At 41.1% G+C, this 26,392-nt stretch overlaps 1 long non-coding RNA gene across 1 annotated transcript; it reads right to left on the bottom strand.

The window, feature by feature from the left end:
• Positions 1–4,676: 4,676 nt before the first annotated feature.
• On the bottom strand, positions 4,677–26,297 carry LOC108581298. Its single transcript, XR_001893287.3, has 2 exons — positions 25,076–26,297; positions 4,677–4,790 (listed from the first exon to the last, which is right to left on the bottom strand). It is a non-coding gene; the product is annotated as an uncharacterized LOC108581298 (long non-coding RNA).
• Positions 26,298–26,392: the final 95 nt, after the last annotated feature.

The raw sequence follows: 26,392 nt of genomic DNA, 5'->3' as shown, positions 1-26,392 counted from the left end.
TCATTTATCGCCTTTCCAAAACACAGTGATAATATATTACCAAATTATCAAGGGTTCTTTATTAAATCTCTTGAATTTGATTTATAATACACAAGGTAGCTTATCCTTGAGAAAGATCTACTAAAAGGTATACTTAGTCTTAAAGCTAGTGAAATAAAATTTCCCTCTAATCAGCTGCCAGAAAGCTTCCGCTTCAGTGCTTTGTTGATACTGGTGTCAGCAGGACATTAAAAGCTTGAAGCTTTTTACGTTTGATCAAATACCAACATGATGCTGAAGCAGAAGTATTAATTCATAGAGTAAAGCTTCCAGAACCTCTCCAGCTCTCCTCCATCCTTCCTCCCCCCACCAAAAAGGTCGCATCAAATCAGGGATTCAGGGACAAAAGAAAGACGGGCATTTTGTCAGTGTTTCATGTACACAAAACCACTCTAGAACCCAAGGGAGAGACAAGCACTAAAATATACTTTTCTAAAAATGCCAATCACATCTAAGATAGGGGAAAGTAACTGGTGCTGAAAAATAAGAAGGTGACCTGGTTATTATTCTCATCTTATAATGAGAAATGGAGCACCAGAAAGGGTCAGGAATTTGCCCCAAATTTTCAGCTAGTGTTTGGGGAAGCTGGGATCCTTGTCAATGAGATCATATTACTACAGTCCCTTCCCGAACAAAATCTCTCAACAAAGAAATAGGAAGCCTCCAAGGTTAAAGAAAAAATCATTTTTTTCCACAACTTTTTTTTTTTTTTTTTTTGCTTTGATTCCAGGCCTTCTAAAAGAAAGTTTTTATTATGCTGCCAAATTCACAAAAATGCTCAAGGGAACAGATTGAATTTTAAGTGTGTCTCAGAAACCTGCAGGAAAGTGTCAACAATAAAAACAATGTTTTCAGAAGATTATTTATACATAAGAGCCCAAAATGTATTTATACTGACATCTACGTAGTTGCTCTAAATGCTAATATCAGTCATCTTTTACATGGCTCTCTCCCGCTTGTCAATACACACGTACACACACCTACAATGGAGAAGTAATGCGGACACTGTGCAGCCTGTAAGATGCCTACCGTTGCTGTAACACAATTAAGACATGCAAGATCCTAATTGATTATCTGATTTTTTTATAACAGACTGACTTGGAAAACAAGAGTTAGCACCATTATTTTTACCAGGTATACAGGTGAGAGGGGCTGGAAAATTCATTGCTGACATGGAGAAATACATATGTATCAGGGAAAGGGGACGGATACAAGAAGGATCATTTTGGTTTGTTTGAAAATCACATATCAGAGTGTTGAGGAAACAGAAGTTGTCCACATTGTATTGCCCAAGTCCTTATTGCCATAAATGTATTGGACAATGTGGGGTACCACAGGCGTAACATGCCTCAGACCAGATAGGAAATGGGATGTACCACGACATACAACCAAATGTTATTCTTAACAAAATATAGGATCTAATCGAATTGTACATACTGGAGTCTGGAACAGGTATTTCCTGGGAGCAAAAAAAGAACAGGACCCTAAATCCATTTCTCATGTTTTTACTTTGGTTTTTTTGTTTGTTTGGTTTTTGTTCTTGTTTTTGTTTTCACCACCACCACCTCCACCCCCATCCCAGAGTAAAAGAAAATTGTTTTCTAGGTGGATGGTCTTTCCTTAGCAATGCTTGCATGGCTTGACATTTGGTGCCCAAAGCATTCAGCAATAGGTAACTTCTTTCAGTTTAAAGATTCTGGCTGGTCCATTACATAGAATTTCATTTTTATGAATCTTTAAAGACTATTTTACTTGATATTTGAGATTCATTTTGGTTGCTTTCATCTTTGAACACCTTTCCTAACATGAAGCTACTTCCCAGCCTCCCTTGCAGCTCAGAAGCAGGCATTGGACATGGGCTCCACCAATGAGATCTATACACGTGAGACTTTGATTCAGAAACAAATGACACTGTCCTAGGCTGAGGAGTAGTCCCTACAGATATCAGATCCTAATCCCTGGAATCTGAATGTTACCTTATATGGTAAAGTCTTTGCAGATGGGATTCAGTTAAGGATGTTGAGATGAGGAAATTATCCTGCATTATCCAGGTGGGCCTCACATGCAATCACATGTATCCTTAAAAGAGGGAGGCAGAGGGAAATTCAACATGCATGCAAATGAGGAAGTCATATAAAGATGGGCCAGAGAGGGATTTGAAGATGTTGGCCCTGAAGATTCTGGTTATGCAGCCACAAACCAAAGAATGCTGGTAGACCCCAGAAGCTGGAAAGGAAGAAATGGGTTCTCCTCTAGGGCCTCCAGAGAGAGAGCACAACCCTGCCAGCACCTTGATTTCAACCCAATGATACCTGATTTTGGACTTCTGACCTTCAGAATTATGAGAGAATAAATTTCTGTGGTTTTAGGCAACCAAGTTTGTGGTAATTTGTTACATACTGAAAACTAACACAAACGTAAAGAAGTAGGCCCCATACAGAATGCATTCTAACGAGGTTGGTGGCAGCCACATACAGCTTTCAGAAGCAGCAGTAGCAAAGTTTCCAGGACTACCTTCTGGTTCACGGTGAGCTGCAGAGTCTATGTCCACAAAGTCTGGCCATGTAGTGCTCCCGCATAATCTGTGCTTTGCTTTTGCTGTGTTGTCTCTGACCCTCTCTACAATCCTGTGAGCTACTGAGTATACTCTCATAAATTACTTTTCTGCCTGAACTATAGTGCATTCCATTTTTTACAACTGAGAACCCTGGCTATAACAATAATTAAATTAGCATTATCTTCAACATGTTGGGCCATCCTCACCTATGGTAGATCATGTGTAGGGCGTCTCCTTCTCCCAGATATTTATCCATGTGAAATCCAGTTAAACTAAGAAGTAAGCAAAACCATGTGGTGGGAAAGAAAAGGAAGTGATGTCAAAAGCATATTCAATTAAGATAAACTGATCAAGTCACTGTATTCAACAAAAATAATGATGGATGAAGCCCAACCCCTGTGTTTGAGGAGGCTAAATGGGTACTGTAAACATTATAGAATACTGTAAGTGAATACCACATAGTTCCTGCCCTGCTGTCTTGCCCTGTGGTTTAATAATAGAGCATGCCTCACCTTAGGGCCTCACGACCGCAGGTGTGTCCAGGGACCTGTGGCATCACTCAGGAACTTGTTAGAAATGTATTAATAGACTCTCAGACCTTAACCGAGACTTATAAATCAGAATCTGCATTTTAACAAGATGCTTAAGTGATTCATATGCACTTTAAAGGTTGGAAGCTCTTTACAAGGTGACAAGGAGGAGGACATTTTGGAGGAGATGGCACCTGAGTTGCGACTTGGGTTGAACTGAGAGAAAGACGCTCCAGGTAAAGAAAATACCCTGAATATAGGCATGAAGGTGGGAAAGTATGGGACATGATCAGGGATCATAAGGTATTTTATAAAATTCTACATATAAGATAAATAAAGGGGAAATAGTTTAGGATTTGGTTGTGGAAGGTAAAGGTGGGGTTTCACCTTAGCCTGAGGCGTTGAAGGTGTGTGGAGGGGCAGGTGGGAGGGTGACATGACTAGAACTGTGTTTTAGGAAAATTACACTGACCACATGTTGTCAAGTTGACCCAGACAGCTAGAAGCAGGTGCTCAGAGAAGAGCATACTGCAATTGTTCAGGCAAGAACAAAGTAGTGACAGTACATGAGAAAAGAAGAATGTAAGAGTTACTGGGCAGGAAAACATAAAACTTGGTACTGTTTGTTTGGGGATGTAAAAGGCAGAGTAGATTTTAAAAATTTAAAGTCTGGGTGTCCAGCAAGGAAGACAGAAACTTGGAGGAGAAGTAGGTGTATCAGCAAGATGAAAACTGGTGAGTATGAGTTTTAGTCTTGTTGATTTTCATGCATCAGAGGACATGCATGGGAAGTGCATTGGAAATGTGAGATTAAACCAGCGCTCGGGAGAAAGGTGGAACCTGGGAAAAGATTTGGGGGAAATTGGTGCAAAGGTGATAACTGATACCCAGAAAATAGATTAACTTTCTGGCTAAAAGAGTGTGGATGGCGGGAAAAAAAGAGCCAGGAAAAGAACCACTGGGAATACTCTCATTTAGGAGATGGAGGAAGAAAATGTGCCAGCCAGGGATCTTAGGAGCAAATCACAGAACACCCAACTCTGGCTCATCTAAGCTGAAACAGGATTTACTGATGGGATATGGTCTTGCTCACACAGAGCCAGAGCTGGAGAACCAGGCTCAGAAAACAAGAGGCAACCAAGTGAGGCAGGCAGCCCAGAGCTGCTACAAGCCCACGCCGGCCACAGGAGCCTTTGGTGCGAATGCCACCACGATGCTGCCTGCAGGGGGAGCTCGCCAGGGCTGATGCTGCGCACTCGGCCCTGAGACAGCGCTGCTTCCACCTCCAGAAATGATTTCTGACTGTCCCAGGCTGAAACCTCTGACTGACAGGCCGCAGGTCACATGCCAGCTCTCCAGCAGGGCAGGAGCGAAGGGGAGTGGGAGAGAAATGGCCCCTACTACCTTCCCCCGGGTCCTGCCTGCCTCACAGCCCTAACCCCGATGATTTTCCCAAACAGGCTAGGAAGCAGAGGCCGAGCAGCAGAAAGTGACCACTGTTCAATAAAGCAGTGAGGAAGGTGGGAACCCTGAAATATCTGAGACAGGTCTCAATCAATTTAGAAAGTTTATTTCGCCAAGGTTAAGGACGCATCTGTGACACAGCCTTCAGAAGAGCCGGATGACATGCCCAAGGTGGTCGGTGCACAACTTGCTTTTGTTCACTGTAGGGAGACATAATACATCAATTAATACATGTAAGATTCACATTGGTTCTATCTGGAGGGTAGGACAACTCAAAGCAGGGTGGCGGGGCTTCCAGGTAGATCTAAAAATTTCCCAATTGGCAATTGGTTGAAAGAGTTGTTATCGGTAGAAAGGACTGTCTGGGTTACAATAAGTGGTTGTGAGAGTAAGGAGAAGGGGGTGGTAGTGGAGGGAAGTGTCGGGAACAGACAGGGAAATGAGGACAAGCAAATCCTGGAGGGGCTCCTTTAATACAAGCTAATATTTAAAGGTGTTTATCATAAGCAAGTGTTACTCCCACAACTGTGGGGTGTTCAAACATGGAGAAGACAGGTCATGACTTCAATGAGCTGATGAGCTACCAGGCATCGGAGTAGATGACCTTTAATGTTCGTTGAACCTTAAATATGCTAGAACTTAATATTTTTAACGCAAATATCAATACAAATCAAGTGAGGATTTAATAAGGTCAAATAATAAAAATTGCATTGGGAGTTCAGAGCAGGAGGCAGACACTTCCAGCTGGGAAGGTTTCAGGGAGGAAGTGGAATCTTAAAGGATAAGGAGACTTAGTGGGGACAATGAGCATTTGGAGGGTTTGGCAAAGAAAACAAAAGGTACAAACTATGACACACACACAGAGACACACACACGTATACAAACTGGATGTCAGAGTAGACATTTACCAGTTGTGAGGCTTCCCAGCATTTGAATCTCTTGTTTGAGGTTCCCCATCTTATGAGTCACAGCTATGACTCTAAAAGCTGAAAGATCAGATGCTCACTTTCCCTGTCATCTTTAAGTCTAGGGCACAGGGGCACAGCTTGGCTTTCTCAATGAGGGACACTCAGGGGCCGGCGCGGTGGCTCACACCTGTAATCCCAACACTTTGGGAGGCCGAGGCGGGCAGATCAAGAGGTCAGGAGTTCAAGACCAGCCTGGCCAACATGGTGAAACCTCATCTCTACTAAAAAAATACAAAAATCAGCTGGGCGTGGTGGCATGTACCCGTAAGCCCAGCTACTTGGGAGGCTGAGGCAGGAGAATTGCTTGAACCCAGGAGGCGGAGGTTGCCGTTAGCTGAGGTAGCACCACTGTACTCCAGCCTGGGCAACAGAGTGAGACTCTGTCTTGAAAAAAAGAAAAATAGGGACGCGCAGCCTCTGAGTTCCACAGGGGCAGTTGCTGCCCTGGTTCTATGGCATGATTTTGCTTGTGTCCCACTTTCCCTAGATTCATTCTCACTGCCTGGTTCTCCACACTTTCCAGCAATTCTGCAAGCTTTCTGAAATCCTTTCATTAAATTTCTTTTCTTTTTCAGTTAGCTGTATTTATTTTCTGTTGCTGGCAACTAAAAATACTGACTGATAGAAATGCGATCATCCTGACTGATGAATGTGATCATGGAAAAGCTCATGATCCAACTTAACTGAAAAATTGGGAGGATATATTAGCCAAGGTTATATTAGGGAAACAGCTCTCTAAATATGTCAAGTAAAACATATTTAATATGGAAAATTAGAAGATTATACAGTCTGGAAGGTCCAAGGGAGCAAAGATCTGAGAAACCACTGTTGCAATTCAAGAAATTTAGGGTTGCATGGGTTGCAGAAACTACTACTGAGGATCTCAGCTCTGCAGCACCAAAGTGATTCTCAGGAGCATGCCTGGAAATCTGAGGGAGGTCTTCCCAGATGTCTGCCATCTGCCAATGCTGATGAGCTTGCCTCTAGCTGCAGCTGGAGAAAAATGACTTCTCCTTTATTACCTTGCAAATCTCATACAAGTGTCCCCTAGTCAGTAGATACTAAACTGAAACTCCACTGACAAAGAGAGTCTGGGAAATGTAGCTTTCCAATTTCCAGTCCTGCCATAAAAGGAAGAGTTTAGAAGGATGGTCACCGGGAGAATGGGAGATAACCTTCCAAGGTGTGGGGTGGGGGACATGCAAAAATGCCTGGATTCAACTCTCTTCTCTTCTTTAAGCTTCCTCACTCTCCTACTCCCCCTACATCTGCCAAACCAGTAATTTCATTGAGGCTTCCAGACCATCGATACCCCAATTTTCTCTAGTCCATCAGCTCCTTGCACCTTTCTTGCAGTCTTCAACTCCCTTGCCTCCTTTTCTTCTAACAGTTGCTTCTCTATGCTGCATAACATCCTAACATTGTTTCAATCTACCTGTTTGGTTCTTAGGTACAAGCTGGCAGGCATCATTGGGGGAAAAAAATCCTATACCATGAAGGTTGGTGTCATTCGTAGTTTATAGCTTCTAACCAGTCCCAAGTAAGCTACAGTTCTCATTCCCCACAGCTACTGTTTCAAGTTTAGTAATATACCTATCAAGTCTGACTATCCCATCTCCTCCCCAGCCTGCACACTCTCTAAGCAATGGCCTTGTCTCCTACTCCACAGGGAAAATAAGTAACCTGCACTTGAACTCTTCCATGTGTTCCCTTCCTCCCCTGCACGTAAAACCTACATACTTCTCTGTACAGTTTCCAGTCTTACCACTTTCCTCCTTGTGGTGGAGGAGGCAGCCTTCTCCTGCTTAAGGCTGAATTTCCCATCTGTGCTATAGATCATTGGCAATCTTCCTATCAGTTATCACCTCTCTTGCAGAATTGCCTCAAATGCTCTCTCTTTCCTGCCTCAGTTCCTTCACTGTATAACAATGCTCAATTCATGCACGTCTTTTAAGAAAGACGGGAGGAGGGAATGAGGGGAAGTTCCCTTAACTCTATGAGTTCCCATTTCTCTTTTTTCCTGCTCTTACCCATAGGCAAGCTACCTGGTTTCCTGGCTACTCAGAAGAGTCATTGTCTACACTCAGTCACTGTCTCCACTAACCTCACGCTGGGAGACCTTAGAGCATATTATTTAAGAGCTCAGTTTTTGAGACGGTCAACGTGGGTTCAAATTCTGCTAGGATCACTTACTTAGCTTTATGACCTAGTACAAGTGACTTAGACTTTGCAAGTCTCTAATTATTATCTTAAATTAGGGATAATCATAACTTCTCAGTGTTGTATGCAAAGTCCTAAGCACAGTGTCTGGAATGTGGTAAGTATACATTCAATGTAACCTGCTACTATTTATTCCTTGAACCTCTAACAACCTGGTTGCTCCTCTTCTACTGTTGATACTGCCCCCATGAAGGCCTCCAGTGATCTTCTAGTTGCTAAAGTTTATTAATGTTTTTCCATTTTTAAGACAATATTTTATTTAGTTTCTTCAAGATGTTACATACTGTTGACTCCTCCCTCTTAAAACCAGTCTTTTTTTTTTTTTTTTTTTTTGAGATGTAGTCTCACTCTGTCACCCAGGCTGGAGTGCAATGGCGGGATCTCGGTTCACTGCAACCTCTGCCTCTCGGGTTCAAGCAATTCTCCTGCCTCAGCTTCCTGAGTACCTGGGATTACAGGTGACCGCCAAAGCACCCGGCTAATTTTCGTATTATTTTTAATAGAGACGGGGTTTCACCATGTCAGCCAGGCTGATCTCAAATTCCTGACCTCAGGTGATCTGCTTGCCTTGGCCTTCCAAAGTGCTGGGATTACAGATGTGAGCCACCACACCCGGCCTAAATCCAGTCCTTAAAGTGAGGCACAATAGATGATCCACTGGGGTGTGGGAAGAAAACAATTTCTATTGATTGTAAGATGTGCCATTACTTTACCAATCTCTAAGAAGGAAAAACACTACTAATTAAATGAAACAGTTTCCTCTGTCATTTACAAGTTTAGCTAATATTTATTACAAGAATTATTTTAGATGTATTTAAACTTATAAATTTATTTAAACTTACAAATAATGACACTATGATTCATTGTGACTAAGTTCATGTACGCAGAGATACAACATCATCACCATTCCCTTATGGACAGACAATAAAATTGGGAAAATAAGCATTTTACAGTAGAAAAGATATATTTAGTTTATGTCTAACTTTGTAAGAAATTGAATTTTACTAATAGTTATTATGTGGATTAAAATATATATATAATTTGTAAGTATACATATATGGAATTTTCTCAAAAAAAACTTTATTGATTGGGTATCAATTTAAAAGGTTTGGAGACCATCAAACCAATTAAGTCGGCCATTAAATCAATGGTCTCCAAACCTTTCAAATTGTAATTCTCCTCATGGTTTCTTTATCCACTCCAGTGTTTTCTTCTTGGCTGCCTTCTTGCCGCCTCGTCCTATCTCTTTTCCTGACATGTTAGTATTCCCCAGATTCTTCATTGTTTAGACACTCCTAGAACTTATCTACTTCTGTGCACTGATAATACTCAAATCTCTGTCTCCAACATAGCTCTCTCCTGCGTTCCAGACTGAAGGGATTAGTGAATTTTTACCGTATTCATTCAGTGTATATCTAAAATTCCTCAAATCTGAAAAATAAAAGTACCTTCCTTTAAATCTTCCCCTCCTCCTGAGTCCCTCATCATAGCAAATGGCACCATCATTTACCAGTTGGCCACTTCAGAAGCATGGAATGCATCCTCCCAACAGCCATTTATACTTCTGGATATTATACCTTCCAATAGCTCTAGAATATGTCACCTGCTCTCCTTCTCCTCTGGTATTGCTCTAATTTAGACCTTGGCTGAAACAGAAAATAAGTGATAATAAAGGCCAATAGCTCCATCTACAATGCAAAATTAAAATGAAAAAATAATTTGCATCGTTAATTCATCATGCTAGAGTTACCAAGATAATCAAAATGGTCCAAAACAAAGACATCTGCTATGAGCGGGTATGTGCCAGGGCTCAACACAATATTGTTTTAAGCCCGTAATTACCTGGGATGCTGAATTGATTGTTTTTATCCCATAATTTGGTGTCTAGTGACTTAAGTATCTGGCTGTTAGAGAAAATCCCATTACTGTTTGGCAAACTATTTCAGACTGGATTGATTAGCCATGAAATGAATGCAAGAGATTTGCACGGTTTAAACATGCACTTAATAGTTTAAATATGAGATGACGTTGACGGCTTTCCAAATAGTGCTGATACTCTAATAGAGCAATTCACTAACATATATCAGTATACTCCTTACATATTCTCATTACCATCCCATTTTTTCTTTTATACTTTAGAATTCTCCATTTTTAACTTGACAGTATTTCTAAATTCTTCATTCTGACACCTTTCATGGACAATAAACTATGGCAAATACAAGCTAAGCTACCATGATCATCAAGGGATTGCTGACTTTATTCTCCTCTTCCAATTTTTACAATATAAATGGAGACAAGTGTAGTTGGAAAGTGCAATGAAACCCAAGAGCACTGTATACAATTTGAAGAGAAATGTAAGGAGTCTCAATTGTACATGGATTGATCATCATTAAAATGAGAAGTTTCTTTAGAATAATCGGGAGGGTCTTATTGTACCTTAAATATCAGTCATATCTCTAACCTTTTCAATAGCAGCTTATTATAGCCTATATCCTACTAAGATTTCTCTTATCTCTTATCTCACCTATATCCCATTGATACTGTCCTAGTTAACTCTCTCAACATCATCTCTTGCCTGGACTTTCCTAATAGTTCTTCCAGTCTTATCAACTTTAAAGGTATCCACAACTGCCAGAGTTTTGTGTAATCTTTTTAAGTTTTACATCTGATTATATCTTTTTGGGTGGGGGAGGTCAAAACCCTTCAATGATCTGCAGTGTACAGAGGATGAGGACGAAGCCCCCTAATGTTGCACACAGGACCTTTCTTGACATGGCTCCACCTTACCATCCAGTATCACCTTTGGATGTTACTGTACAGGCAGACCTTGCTCCACTGCTAGGTATCCATCCACTCACAGATCCCAAGAGCACTACACTGTGTCATATCTCCATGACACTACATATTCAGTTAATGCAACTACCCCATATGCCAACCTTCCCAAGTTCCCAGTGTCAATGTGCTACCCCATGGCCTTCCATCCTGGAAAATCTGCCATGACATACTCAAGAAAAATTAGCCAGTCCCTCCCTTAAACTGTGACCCTAACTTCAATATGTCTCTTTTGTTGCACTAAATCCTACCAAATCATAAATGCTCCTTCATATATCTCATTTTCCATTAGCCTCAGAGCTACTTGAAGATAGGGAGATATCTTGTCTATTTCTTATCGCTCCAATACTAACCTTAATAGCTAACAATAATAATAAATATCAGTTATTACACACCAGAACTATGTTTCAGATTCTGATCTAAATGCCTCCTTCATTTAATTCTCACAATAACTTTATGAAGTGAATATTACTATTAGTCCAAATTTATATTTAAGAAAAGCAAGACATAGAGTAGGTGCTCAAAAAATGCTAATGAATGTTGTCGCTTTTTAAAAAAATGTAATGTAGTCATATCATCATTACTCCTGGGAGCTCCCAGATACTATTACAATTGGAAGTTGAAATCTTGGTGCAGGTAAGGTGTGTGCAGTGATATGGATACAGCTACTTGGTTTTAGAAGGAGCTAGATTATCTGCCATGCTGAAGGTCCATGTGTACTGGGCCTCAAGGTTAATTGTGTTGTTTTGTTTTTGTTTTTGTTTTCACATGCTGTACTGGCATTGTAAATCACCGTTCCCTTCCCCAATCTCATCTGGACCTGACCATTATCTACATGAAAGGATACATGAAGTCTTACTCATGCATTTTCTTAAAATGTCAGACACATAGATAAAGTTACTAGGCCTGGGCAGAAAAAATGCTTACCTCAATATCACAAAGTGGGTAGTCCTTGCACTAATTTAATGTTTATCTACTTGAAGTTCTCTCTCTGGCAAGTCACTACTAAGACAGATTTGAGGGTTACTCTAGATTATAAAAAATAATTGTTCTGTGGAACCATAGTTTTGCAATTTTTAACTGTATCATCATACATGAGCACATGAACTTAGATTATTAACTGATATGGGTCATTTACAGGAAACATTTGCATGAACATAATAAATGAGAAGCTGGGGGCTGGGTAAAAGACCAGAAGTTGAAGTACTTATAGTACAAGCCTTGACACCAATTCACACAGTTTGTAGGCAACTGCTTACTACCCACCATGAAGCTGGCCCTTCCAGTGAGGTAGAGAAGTGTTACAAGCACCTTCAATTTCTAGACTAATTCTACCGAGACATCCATAACTCATACTGAAAAATCACAGAAGGTTGAGTTCAGTGATGATCTATACCTCACCTGACCTAGACAAGTAAGGAAGAAACAGAAGGAAGTGGAATAATAAAGTAGTTGAACCCAAGGATTTGACCACCTGGTTCTTTGGGGGAGTCATGCCTGCTGTCCTAACTTTATATATAAGACATTGTCATTACAAAAGGCAGTGATAGAGTAATGAAAGACCACTGCCCAAGGGGAATTAAAGAGTGCAGCTGAGCGAAACCAGGGCACACCCACGCACGCATAACAGTACACTTTTGCTTCTATTCTTTTTAACTCCTTGAGTTTCTTCGTGCTCCTAGATGCTGCTGTTTTATTAATTCTTGCTAAATGTGTAGCTCATACCCAAAATCCCTAAAAGAGAGGATTTGATTAGTTCCAATAATCACAGTAGTCTCTGCTGAGAAGCCTCTCATACTGGGCCTATAGAACCTGATGACAAGGCTCCATGCAGATCCCCTCTGATGGCTGTACTCTTTGTGTACTTCTCTTCCAGCGTGCTTTTACTCCCAACAACCAGCACCTGCATCTCTTTGTCAGAGGGCTGCCCTCAGACTGCGTGAGGCAGCTTTTTCTGCATGCAGAGATAGCAGACAGTGCCTGGGAATGCATATCCCCCCAGGTTCAGCATTAGCCAATGATTGACAAGTATAGAAGTGTAAATACCCCAGCTCCCTTAGCCCTGGTGGAACTGTCTATGATGTGACCCCTGCATCTCCAGACCCACTCCCTGTGGAATTGAGACAGTTACCTTCCACAGCACTTTGCTTGATTCCACCCTTGTTTGTCTTACTTTTCTTTCCTGTTGCATGTTCCCCACTACCCTACTAGTGGTTTTCTGGGAATATGTCCTACCTCAAGAGTCCTGTGGCAACAAGACAAACTCCCTGGATTTTATTTGCAGATTTATTTTCACCAGGGCCTGTTTATACAAATCTTCATCCCAGTACCTGCTTCTGGGGAACCCATCCATCTCAGAAAAGGCCATTTCATATTCGGTTAAGCCACTTAGAGATTGGCTTGTCTTTCAGGCAAGCACCCATCCCTTATCCAATCAGCTATGATGAGGGTTGAGGGTCATGTGGAATGGAGAATTATAATATGTGCCTCATCAGGGGCTTTGAATATGGGCCATGGCAACCTCTCAGAGTATAAGAAGCACAAGGCAAGAACCAGAGCTCTCTCCAGATAATGCGTTCATATTCATTTGGATAGTGTCTGCTGGGCTTTAGAATGGCAAAGTGATAACAAATGCAGGCAACAATTGTGAACTGAGTGTGTCAAATTAAAGAAACTAAAGTACTCTCTGTATCCAATGTGGAAATGACAATGTGTCAATGTCATTTAAATATGAGATGAATTAAATATGAGACATATTTTGTCTCAAAATATGAGACAAGAATATAAGAAACAAACCTGGGAATATAACTTCAATAGGAAACACACACATAACACACGCACACACATAGAAAGCCTCCATAAATCAGCCTTTCTCACTGAGAACAATGTGAGTTGAACCACACTTAAGAACCTTAATAATATATTCTTAGTTTTTCATTAACTCACAGGCGAAGTCTGAGCATCCATGGGACAGAAACCTATTACAGCTATTTACATGGTAGACAGGATACACTTTTATTTATGATTGTATTCTGTTTTTAATTTTTGAATTGTTAGGTATCTATCTTTCATTCTACAAATTGCATACAGTAATATGGTAGGTGATTTATACCTTACATTATTTCACTGTAAGAATAATAAAACACTAAAAAAATCCTTTAAACCAAATAACTATTGAACTCACACACAAATGTCATCATATACTAACAACATTATAAAACAATAGAACAATTGACGAAGTCACAAAATATACAAGGTGTCTTTGAAGGAATAGAGGATAGAAGGACCCATAAAGATTCTGCCCAAATTCGCTTGTAGTGGCCTCATATAGCACAGTGGTCCAGACCCCACTCCCCAAAAGGGAGAAGAAACACCCAGTGTCATTTATAGAATAAACAAAGGTTTCCATTTTTATTCTTGAGTGATCATCCATTGTTACTCGGTATTCTTTCACTTGTATTAAAACGAATTGTGCCAGAGAGTAGGGAATAAAAACGTAAGACTTGGTCCCAGCTCCCATGTGAATGACAAGTATCTACATAATTGTCGTACAAAGGAAAATCTGTCACGCATCCTCATTCTAACTCATAGAATCAGGGTTGGCTTCATGGAAGAGGTCTATTTGAACTAGAATTCAGGGAACAATATAATTTCCGAAAAGAAGCAGTAGGGAGGCTGGGCGCGGTGGCTCATGCCTGTAATCCCAGAATTTTGGGAAGCCGACGTGGGTGGATCACCTGAGGTCAGGAGTTCAAGACCAACCTGACCAACATGGTGAAACCCTGTCTCTACTAAAACCACAAAATTAGCCAGGTGTGGTCGCAGGCGCCTGTAATCCCAGCTACACGGGAGGCTGAGGCAGGAGAATCACTTGAACCCGGGAGACAGAGGTTACGGTGAGCTGAGATTGTACCACTGCACTCCAGCCTGGGCAACAAGAGTGAAATTCCATCTCAAAAAAAAAAAAAAAAAAAGAAAAGAAGAAGAAGAAAAAGCAGTAGGGAATAGGATGCTCTAAGGGCTTATTCCAGTGATTATCATTTTTCACTATCTCAGGTGAAAGTAACCCCTGCAAGTCTTAGCATCTTTTTCTTTCAGAGCTTTTCATTCATCTGTCTTTAGGAAGAGAAGCAGGAAGGCTGATTGGCTCTTTTTCTTACAAAAGAGAGCAATTATGTTATTTTTGGAAAGTCTCTCACAGCTATCTTATCTCCATTTCCACTGCAGCCACTAAAATTCAGACTTCCATTATTGTTCCCCTAGACCTTTGCAAGAGTCCTGATCGATTTCTCTATCTCTTGTCTCCCATCAAATTGCTACCACTTTCAGACCAATATTATCAAAACAAGGCTCTCATTATGTCACTCTTTCCACTCAGAAACCTTTAGTGAGACCCAAACAACTGCCAAATCCGGTACCTATCCCCTGTTTAGCATTCAGACAGATGCCAAAGAAGACCAGACTGAAGAAAGAGCAAGGCCAAGATCACAAAGAACGAAAGACCGGCATCATTAAGATGTTATCTTTCTCAAATTAGTTCTTAAATTAAATGCAGTTCCAATGAAAAGCCAAACAGGTTTTTCATGAAAGTTGGACGCACTGATTCTAAAGTTCAGATAGAGGAGCAAAAGGGCAGGAATAGCCAAGGTAATTTTGAAGAGGAAAAACAAGTGAACTGTTTCACTCTACCAGAAATTGAGACTTATTCTAAAGGTATAATATATAAAAATATTATGCTACTATTGGTGCAAAGATGAGGGGAAAACATTTTAATGAAGCTATATACAAAGCCCAGATACTGTCCCATTAATTTATGAATGTGTATGTACGACAGAAGAAGCACTATGAATCAATGTAGAAAGGATAATTTGGGATAATTAAACATTTAAAAATTTCTATTTTTCATCATAAAGCCAAATGTACCCCAGGTGGATTAAAAATCTAAAGGTGTAAAGGAAAATGTCTTAATGTTTACAAGAAATTATAGGAGAATAATTTTATGATCTTCAAATAGGAAAGGAATTCTTAAACAAGGATGAAATGCATCATCACAAAGAAAAGATTTATACAGGTGAATAAATCAAAGCTTAAAATGTCTATACAATAAAATATACCACAAAGAAAAAAGACAGTCCTCAAGTTTGGATTGCTTGAGCCCAGGAGTTAGAGACCAGTCTAGGCAACATGGCAAAACCTTGTCTCTACAAAAAAAAAAAAAAAAATCAGCTGGACATGATCGCATGCACTTGTAGTCCTGGCTACTCAGTAGGCTGAGGTGGTAGAATCACCTAAGCCCCAGAGGTCAAGACTGCAGTGAGCCAAGATTACACCACTGCACTCCAGCCTAGGCTTTGGAGTGAGACCCTGTCTCAAAAAAAAGATTTTAAAAAATGGCACATCTATATAGAGCATTTAGTATTAATGGAGCTTGCCAGACTAGAAGTTGTTTGGGGTGAGTCAATGAGTGAGTGGTGAGCAAATGTAAAGGCCTAGAATATTACCATATGCTACTGTAGACTTTATAAACATTGTACACTTAGGCTACACTAAATTTATGAAAAAGTTAAAGTATAAAACATTTAAAACATGTATAGCGTCTCTGTTTCTCTGAGTCATGGAGAGGGAGAGACTAAAAAACACTAGAGAGAGGAGGAACATGGTTGGGAGTACAGAAGTTGCTTTGTTAAGAAAGGAGGGATGCGGGGCATGTGCACGCCTATAATCCTAGGACTTTGGGAGAACAAGGCAGGTGGATCACTTGAGCCCAGGAGTTCCAGACCAGCCTGGGCAACGTGGCGAAACCCTGTCTCCACACATACAAGTAAATACAAAATTTAGCCAGGTGGGGTGACACGTGCCTGTAGTCCCAGCTACTCAGGAGGGTAGGGTGGGAGGATCGTTTGAGCCTGGGAGGTCTAGGCTGTAATTACAGAGATCATGCCACTGCACTCCAGCCTTCGCAACAGAGAGAGACTACAAAAAAAAGAAGAAGAAGAAGAGAAGAAGGAGGAGGAGGAGGAGGAGGAGGAGGAGGAGGAGGAGAAGGAGGAGGGAAGAGAAAAGGAGAAAGAAAAGAAGAGAAAAGAAGAGAAAAGAAAAGAAGAGAAAAGAAAAGAAAAGAAAAGGTGGCTAAGATTTATTCCAGGGAGGTGAGGATGGTTCAACATATGCACATCAACAAACATGAGCATCACATCAACAACATAAAGGACAAAAACCATATGATGATTTCAGGAAATGCACAAAGAGCATTTGATAAAATTAAACATCACTTCATGATAAAAGCTCTCAACAAATTAGGTATAGAAGGAACATATCTCAACATAATAAAGGCCATATATGACAAACCCACAGATAACATCATACTGAATGAGGAAAAGTTGAAAGCTTTTCCTCTAAGAACTGGAACAAGACAAGGATGCCCACTCTCACCACTCTTACTCAACATAGTACTGGAGTCCTAGCCAGAGCAACCAGGCAAGAGAAAGAAATAAAGGGCATCCACACTGGACAGAAAAAAGTCAAATTGTCCCAGTTTGCAGATGACATGATCTTATATATAGGAAAGCCTAAAGGCTCCATCAAAAAATTCTTAGCACTGATAAACCAATTCAGTAAACTCGCAGAATACAAAATCAACATATAAAAATCAATAGCATTTCTAACACCAATAGTGAATTAGCTAAAAAAGAAATCCAGGATGCAATTCCAATACACACACACACCCCCCTTAGAAATAAATTTAACCCAAGAGTCTAAAAATATATACAATGAAAAATTTGAAAACTCTGACTCAAAAAGTTGAAGAGGACACACAAAAAAATGGAAAAATGTCCCTATTCATGGATTGTAAGAATTAATAGTGTTAAAATGACCATACTGCCCAAAGCAGTCTACAGATTCAATGAAATTCCTACCAAAATACCAATGACATTCTTCATAGAAATAGAAAAAAATCCTAAAATGTGTATAGAACCACAAAAGACTCCAAATAGCCAAAGCAATCCTGAACAAAGAGTGCAAAGTTGAAGGCATCACACTACCTGACCTCAAAATATTCTACAAAGCCATAATAAGCAAAATAGCGTGATACTGGCATAAAAATAGATACATAAACCAATGGAACAAAATAAAGAACCCAGAAATGAATTCACAAATTTATAGTCAACTGATTCTTGACAAAAGCTCTAAAAACTTTCACTGGGAAAAGGACATCTCTTCAATAAATGGTGCTGCAAAAACTGGATGTCCATAGGCAGAAGAATGAAACTAGACCTCTATCTCCCACCATATAGAAAAATCAAATAAAAATGAATTGAATATGTAAATATAAGTCCCAAAACTATGAAACTATAAGAAGAAAACATAGGGGAAACGCTTCAGGACCTTGGTTTGGGCAAAGATTTTATGGATAAGGCCTGAAAAGCACAGACAGCAAAAGCAAAAATAGGCAAATGGGATTATACCAAACCAAAAAAACCTTCTACATAGCAAAGGAAACAAGCAGCAGAGTGAAGAGACAACCTACAAAATGGGAGAAAATGCTTGCAAACTATTCATTTGTCAAGGGATTAATATCCAGAATATATAAGGAACTCAAGAGGAAAAACACAAGAACCTGATTTAGAAATGGGCAAAGGATCTAAATAGGTATTTTTCTCAAAAGAAGACATACAAACATCCAACAAACATATGAAAAATGCTCAACATCGCTAATCATCAGAGAAATGCAAATCAAAACCACAATGAGATGCCTTCTCACCCCTGTTAAAATGGCTTCTATCCAAGACAAACAATAACAAATGCTGGCAAGGATGCAGAGAAAGGGGAACACTCATAAACTGTTGGTAGGAATGTAAATTGGTATGACCATTATGGAAAACAGTATGGAGGTTCCTTGAAAAACTAAAAATAGAACTATCATATGATCCAGCAATTCCACTACTGGGATTCCAAAGGGATGAAATAGGTATGTTGAGAGATATCTGCACTCCCATGTTTATGGCAGTACTAGTCAAAATAGCCAAGATGTGAAATCAACTTAAGTGTCCATCAATAGATGAATGGATAAAGAAAATGTGGCATACATACACAATGGAATATTATTCAGCCATAAAAAAGAATAAAATGAAGTCATCTGTGGCAACACACATGAACCTGGAGGACATTATGTTAAGTGAAATAAGCCAGGCACAGAAAGATAAAAACTGCATATTGTCACTCGTAAATAAAAGCTAAGTAAGTTGATTTAAAAGTCAAGAGTAAGATAATGAGGCTGGGCATGGTGGCTCACGCCTGTAATCCCAACACTTTGGGAGGCTGAGGTGGGCAGATCACTTGAGGTCAGGATTTTAAGAGCAGCCTCACCAACATGGTGAAACCCCGTCTCTACTAAAAATACAAAAATTAATTGAACTTGGTGGTGGGTGCCTGTAATCCCAGCTACTTGGGAGGCTGAGGCAGGAGAATCGCTTGAACCCAGGAGGCAGAGGTTGTGGTGAGCTGAGATGGTGCCGCTGTACTCCAGCCTAGGTGACAGAGTGAAACTCTGTCTCAAAAAAAACGAGAGAGAGAGAGTAGGATAATGGTAACTAGAGACTGGAAAGGGCAGAGAGGAGGGGGACATTTGGAAGAGGAATACAGAGAGGTTGGTGAATGTATACAAAATTATAGCTACACAGGAGGAATATGTGCTAGTGTTTTGTAGTACTGTAGGGTGACTATAGTTAACAATTATTTATTCCATATTTTCAAATAGCTAAAAAAGAGGATTTTGGATGTTCTCAACACAAAGAAATGATAAATGCTTGAGGTGCTAGATATGCTAATTACCCTGATGTGATCATTATACGTTGTATACTAGTATTGAAACATCACACTCTACCCCATAAACATGTACAATTATTGTGTGTCAATTAAAAGTAACGAAAAGAAAAGAAAGGAAAATGAAAAAGACTGCTGGCTCTTTCTCCAAGATTGAGAAGCAGACGAGACTACAGAGAGGTGGTGAACTTACATCAGGTGGCCTTGAGCCTATCAGTAAAGTAAGACCTGAAAGAAGCCCATAGGGAGCTGGAGCTGGGTCTTGTCTTGAACAGGAAAAGGATTGGACCATCTGCCTCAGAGAGAGATATTGGGCAGGTCAAGAAAAGGCCCACAAATGGCAACATTGATAAATACAGTAATTTCGTGATGTCATACTTCTCAGCGCTAAAATTTTGTAGTAGGCTCTCACTATTACCCTTCAAAAATGTTTCTAAAAATCAGGAATTCAGCATTCAGCTAACAGGTTAGGTGGTCCTGAGACTTGACACTGGGTTATGAGTCCGCTTGGAAGAGGGTCACATCACACTCTGATTTCCAAAACTAGAAAATCTGACCTTTTCTATCTTCTGTGAAAGTTGGGAAAATAACTGTCCTAAAGCGCAAACCTGATCAGTATTCCCAAGGAGCAGAGACTCCTGGGCTTTGATTATTTATATTCCAACTGTTGTTTTCTTGGAACAGATATCAGCAATGAATTTAGTTCATCCTGAGGAAAGAGCCTCCAATTACATAAGTAAAAGGCAAACACATCACCCCAGTTCTTGCCTCTTTGCCAAAATATGATGAATAAATGTCTCTGCCAACGTCAAAAACTTGTCTCTTCATCACATTTCTCACATCCAGAAAATCCTCTTTACCACTAAAATTGTTTCCTTGTTCTCCAAAACATGCACATGGGATGAAAACGTCTCCTAGAGAATTCTACCACGCTAGTGATATTACACTCCTACCCAAAACACATTATTAATCCTTGTAACACACTCTTACCAACACTAGCATTTTTTTGACCTGTGATCCACTGTTGGGTGCCCCAATTTCACTTCTACCCTCATCAGAAGCAGGTAACTAGCCCTAAGATGCTCTCATTGGTACTTCTGCAATCTTTCCATCAATCTCAGGGGTCTACATCTAATCTCTCTAATGCTTCTCGTGTCCACAGTGGTCACCAAAATTTCTGCACCTCAGTTTCCCTGTCTATAAAGGGAGAGGACAGGGAATGGACTAAGTGAATGAGTCAACCACATCTACTCTTTGTCCAGTCTCTGCTGTCACTGTTCGGAAGATATGCTAGTTGGGTATTTGCTTGTCTGAAATTCTTTCTAAAGTCTGTGGAGAAAGTTCAGTTTATTCTAATAAGATGAGTTGCTCAATTTTTTTTGTTTTGTTTTTGTTTTTTAAGTGGTTGAATTATAACCTTATATTTGCCCTTTGAGGTCTACATCCATGACTACAGTCCTTAAGAGTTTACTTATGACCAGGAATAAATGCAGATCTTAATTGTTGTGGTGTAGTGGGAATTGTTTAAAATTTATTCTTTGACAAAGTCCTCATCTGGGCCTCCGGGTCCCTTCTTACTACACCTGGAAAAATCAGTGGGCATCGTCATAATTGCAGTTTATATGAATCCCACACTAGTTCTCTTCATGCCATAACTCCCCAGGTGGTTGAATATGTTCCATGTGTTATTTCTCTAGTCCACATCTAACTCAATTTTGGATGCTGTCCCAAGGTACTATTCTGTTGTATGTAAAATCAATATCTTCAAGGTCCAATAAAGAGAACAAAACCCATGCTAAGTAGTTCAATTGAAGAAATTTAATATAGGGAAATACTGAGTTACAGAAGTGCTGGAAGAGCTAAAAATAAGTGCTTATGAGGCTACTCTGAAAGCAACGACTACAACAAGCTACTGTCGTCCATGGGTCCTGAGGACAGGGAAGGGATGTTATCAGTGTAGGAACCAGGGATACACTGTAGGAGCTAGAACATTGGAGAACCCAAAAGGAGCTGGTAGCATGGCAGGGGTTGCCTGGTGGGAGTTGGAACACAAAGGCTGGGGCTTCCAGGCAGGAGCTAGAACCACAAAGAGGCACAGCCAGTGCTTGGTCTTCTCCCAAAGCAGAGAGGAAAGAAATACCCTGGGTTCTACTCCTCCCAAACTCCCATCTCAGGCCATTGGCTGACCCTAACCAGAAGGAAACAGGTAAGGGGGGTCTGGGAAATGATGCAAGGTGGCCACTTGGGATTCAAAGCAGAAAAGGGCAGGGAACAGATCTACGAGAAAACAGGCAAATAACCTGTACAAGAATGTGAAAAGGAAATACGAATAACCAATACACAGAGAGAAATATGTCCAATCTCATTAGCAATCGGGGTAATGCAATTTTAAACCACTAGGAGATACCACTTTACACCCCACCAAAAATTTTACAATGCCAATGTTGATGAAGATGTTTAGCAGTGGGAATGCTTATATACACCAATGGGAGTGTAAATCAGAAAGCACATTGGCATTGTCCAGTAATTGTAATGCTACACATACCCTATGCTCCAGGAATTCCACTTCTAGGACCATATCCTCAGGAAACTCTAGCAATGCGCACCAAGAGACAGGTACAAAAACTTCACAGGAGCATTAAGAGCAGCAAGCTACCCAAATGAAAACTACCCAGCGGGAAACTACTCAAACATCCCCCAACAAGAGAATGCATAAAGTGTCCTTTATTCTTATAATGAAATGTTACATAAAAATGAATGTACTACAACTACACACACCAACACAGAAGAATGTCACAGACAGAAATGAGAGCAAAAAGACAAGTGACAAAAAAACCCAACCCTTGAAATGATTCATTTACATAAAATTCAAAAATATGTAAAATTATAGGTACTCTTTAAGGAATGAATGATACATGGGAAAACTGTAAAGAAAGAGTGATGAGTAATTCCGAGGAGAGGTCACCTCGATGTGGGAGTAAGGTGAATATGATCACAAAGGCCAACAAGCATAGCTGTTCTTTTTTTGGGTATGATTTATTTTATAATTTAAAAACATGACTTCAGAGGTTCTAAAAGCTCCTTTACCCCTCTTCCCTAATTGTGATTGGGAATAAAATATTACTAACACTCTCACACACTCATTCAAGTTCTATAGTTAGATTTCCATCATAGTGTCTTCACTTGTGGCTATTAACCTGGTCTAGGTATCAGTCTTCTCTGTGTTCTCTTAGTTTCCACATTTATAAAATGAGGATTATAGGAATACTTACTTTGTAGGATGATTCCTAAACAAGAGAGTACATGGGAAATGCTTAGCACATGGCCTGGCTCCCAGTAGGTGGCAGATGTTTGTAATTTGTTTACACCATTGTCTCAGCTTGTAGCATCCTCATTGCCTCTATCTACTGAATGCTTCTCATCCAAGGACATCCAGTTCAGTGCCTGATAACTGCTGCTCCCACCCAAGCCAATTTTCCCCACTTTTAAATGTCTAGACCTCCCATTGCCTACATCATTTATGAGGCATTACTATATATTTACTTATTCATTCATGTAGCAAATCATGTGCCAGGTATTAGGGACACAGAAGTGAATGAAGCAGGCATAGTCACTGTCTTCATGGAGCCTGCAGCCTGGTGAGGGAGATATACATTAAACAAATGAGCAAGCACAGAATGATCTACTCCAGCTGTGCTAAGTGCTATCAGGAAGAAGTGTGGAAAGCCTGGAGAACCTGTTATAGAGGAAGCTCACCTAGACCATAGAGTAAAAAAGAAACACAAAAAAGATTTCTTTGAGAAAGTAACATCCAAGGTGAGACCTGAAGGACACATTGCTTTTTATTGTCACCACTGACAATATTTACTGAGAATCTATAACCTAGGTGAAATAATCAGCGCACGTCCCTGAAGAAAAAATCGTGGCAAGAGGTAATACATGTTAAATGCCAAGTGAACGGAATGCACACTATTATGTAGATTTTGGAAGAGGATTAACCCCTTGATAGAAGTGTTTTACATAAAATGTCAGATCTAAACAGAAACTTCAAGAAAGGTTGGAACTAAGTACAGGGAAAATGGCACTCTGGATATGCATATATGGGCAGAGATAAGAAAAGGCAAGATAGGTTCAGACAGGTAGCTTGAACCAAAGAGTGACATATGAAGGCAGTAAAGAGAAAGGGTCAGATTAGGCCAGGCACAGTGGTTCACAACTGTAATCCCAGAACTCTGGGAGGCTGAGGCGGGCGAATCACCTGAGGTAACGAGTTCAAGACCAGCCTGACCAACATGGACAAACCCTGTCTCTACCAAAAATACAAAATTAATCTGGCCGTGGTGGCACATGCCCATAATCCCAGCTACTTGGGAGGCTGAGGCAGGAGAATCACTTGAACCCAGGAGGTGGAGGTTGCGGTGAGCTGAGATGGCGCCATTGCACTCCAGCCCAGGCAACAAGAGTGAAACTCCGTCTCAAAAAAAGAGAAAGGTTCAGATTGTAGAGGTACTTGCTTTTTGTCTTAGAGTTTCTTTTTGTACCGTGGGCTTCTCTGGGATTCTCATGAAAGCCTTGTACCCTTCTTCCTCCTCCTCAAAAAACAGTGCATTTATAAAGCTGCATAAAATTTCAGGGTTTCATAATTCCCCTTAAGTAGCATTTAGAAACTCCTGCTATATGCAAATAGCACTGAAAGGATTTGAGTAGAAAAGTGGCATGTTCCAAACAGTGTTTAGAAGGATTCATTTGCCAGAGAGGATAATAACTGTTGGCAGTAAGGTCAATTGAGAAATTATTGCAATATAATGCAAGTAGGAGCTCATACAGCCCTAGGCTAAGGTGGCGGCCCTAGGGATCCATTCCTTGATTAAACTAACATTTATTGAGAGCTTACTTTGGGACAGGCCCTGTGCCCAGTGTTGAGGATGTGATAATGAATACAGCAAGACCACTGCCCTCAAGGATCTCCAAGCTGGGCAGGATCAGAAAGAAAGGCAGGCAGCCACAGAGGCAGAGGGGATCAGATCAGTGGCAGGTTCTCCTACTCAGAAATTCCCACCATGTGTTCCTTAGAACAAAGTCAAGGCCCTTCACAAAACAGACACAACTCACCTTTCTGCTGTCATTTCCACTGGGGCCCCCACCACAACCACTTTGATCTCTCTCGAAGACACACACCCTGCAGGGCAGCTACCCTGGACTCTTGACTGTCTTCTGACTCTGCTTGCATTTTCTAGTCTCTGCCCTGTCACTAGTTTTCTCCCACCAGCTGTGCCTGCTGAAATTCCTACCCGTTCTTTAAGACCCAGCTAAGATGTTACCTTCCTTCAAACTTTGTCAGTCTCCCCATTCATTCTGCCCTGTGTCACTGCATGTGCCTGTATTAGGGTTCTCTAGAGGGACAGGACTAATAGGATACATGTATATATGAAAGGGAGTTTATTAAGGAGTATTGACTCATACGATCACAAGGTGAAGTCCCACAATAGGCTGTCTGCAAGCTGAGGAACAAAGAAGTCAGTCAGAGTCCCACAACCTCAGAAGTAGGGAAGCCAGCAGTACAGCCTTCAGTCTGTGGCCGAAGGCCAGCGGTCCCCTGATAAACCACTTTTATAGGTCTAAGAGTCCAAAAGCTGAAGAACCTGGAGTCCGATGTTCAAGGGTAGGAAGCATCTAGATGAAGATGAGGAGATGAAGGCCAGGAGACTCAGCCAGTCAAGTCCTTCCAGCTTCTGCCTGCTTTTATTCTAGCCATGCTGTCAGCCGATTAGATGGTGCCCACCCAGATTGAGGGCCAGTCTGCCTCTCCCAGTCCGCTGTTAATCTCCTTGGCAACACCCTCACAGACACACCCAGGAACAATACTTTGCATTCCTTCATTCCAATCAAGCTGACAATATTATCCATCACAGTGCCCCAGTCTCCCCAGTATTAAAGGGAGGGCAGAGATGTCTTTTTGTCCTCCTGTTCCATGGAGTGCCCAGATCCTGGGATGGTAGGTGCTCACTATATCTACGGAACTGAAAGGCCAGACCCTGGGGAGAGGACAGAGCCAAGGCAGGTTTGGGAGCCGTCTGTGAAGCCTCAGCAGTGGAAGTCAGGAAGAGCAACTAGGTCTTTGCGTCCTCATGCAACAAGGATAGAGGCCACCTCAAGTACACATTATGTGTTCAGCAAAGACTGATTTAAAAGTATAAAACATTCACTTTTGAGCAACTTAGGTCATTAAGAATTTGGTCTCTTTTTAATGATAGCAGTGTCCACAGGAAGAGAGTGAGTGGGACATGAAATTTCTGGTTCTGCGTGCAGACTTCTACATTTCTACCAGCTAATTATTATTATCATTAAATTATTACGCAAAGAGCTTACTCGCAAAGCTCAAATTGTTATAAAGCGTAAGTCATCCTTGGAAGTGTCGTTTGGTCACTCTAGTAATTCTCGCTTTTAATTCTTCAACAACTATGGGTAGAACTGCAGTGTACCATTTGCACTATCAAAATACCCAAGACGTTGCCAAGGACGACTGAATTCTTAGGTTTGGCCGCAGTCACCCACGCGGCAGGTGCTCACTTCCTTCTCCGGGGCAGGAGACACCGTGGGTCTCTTTCCAGTCCAGGCTGGAATGGAGAAGTCGTCCCTGACCACAGTGAGCTAGGCAGAGCCCAAGGTTCTAAACTGACAGAACCCACCCACCAGGGCGGTGCCAAGTCCCAGTAAGGGCCGCATCTCCCCAGCTTGGCTGATGAAGAGGCGGGGACCAAACTGTCCAGTGCAGGAGCCTGTGCGGTGCCTGGCTTTCCCACCGACCCGCACGTCCCTCTTCCTCGCGGGTCCCACCCCACGCAGGTATCTAGCGCCCCGCCCTGTTCATTGCCCACACCCGGCCCGCTACGCCCCGGGGCCGAGGAGACGCACGTCTGATTGGTCGGGGTCGGCGGGGGCGGGGCCGGGGCGCCCCG

The sequence above is a fragment of the Papio anubis genome, chromosome 10, assembly GCF_008728515.1.
Source record: "Papio anubis isolate 15944 chromosome 10, Panubis1.0, whole genome shotgun sequence".
NCBI lineage: Eukaryota > Metazoa > Chordata > Mammalia > Primates > Cercopithecidae > Papio > Papio anubis.
The sequence above is the reverse complement of the archived record's forward strand: the minus strand, read 5'-3'. Positions and strand labels throughout refer to the sequence as shown.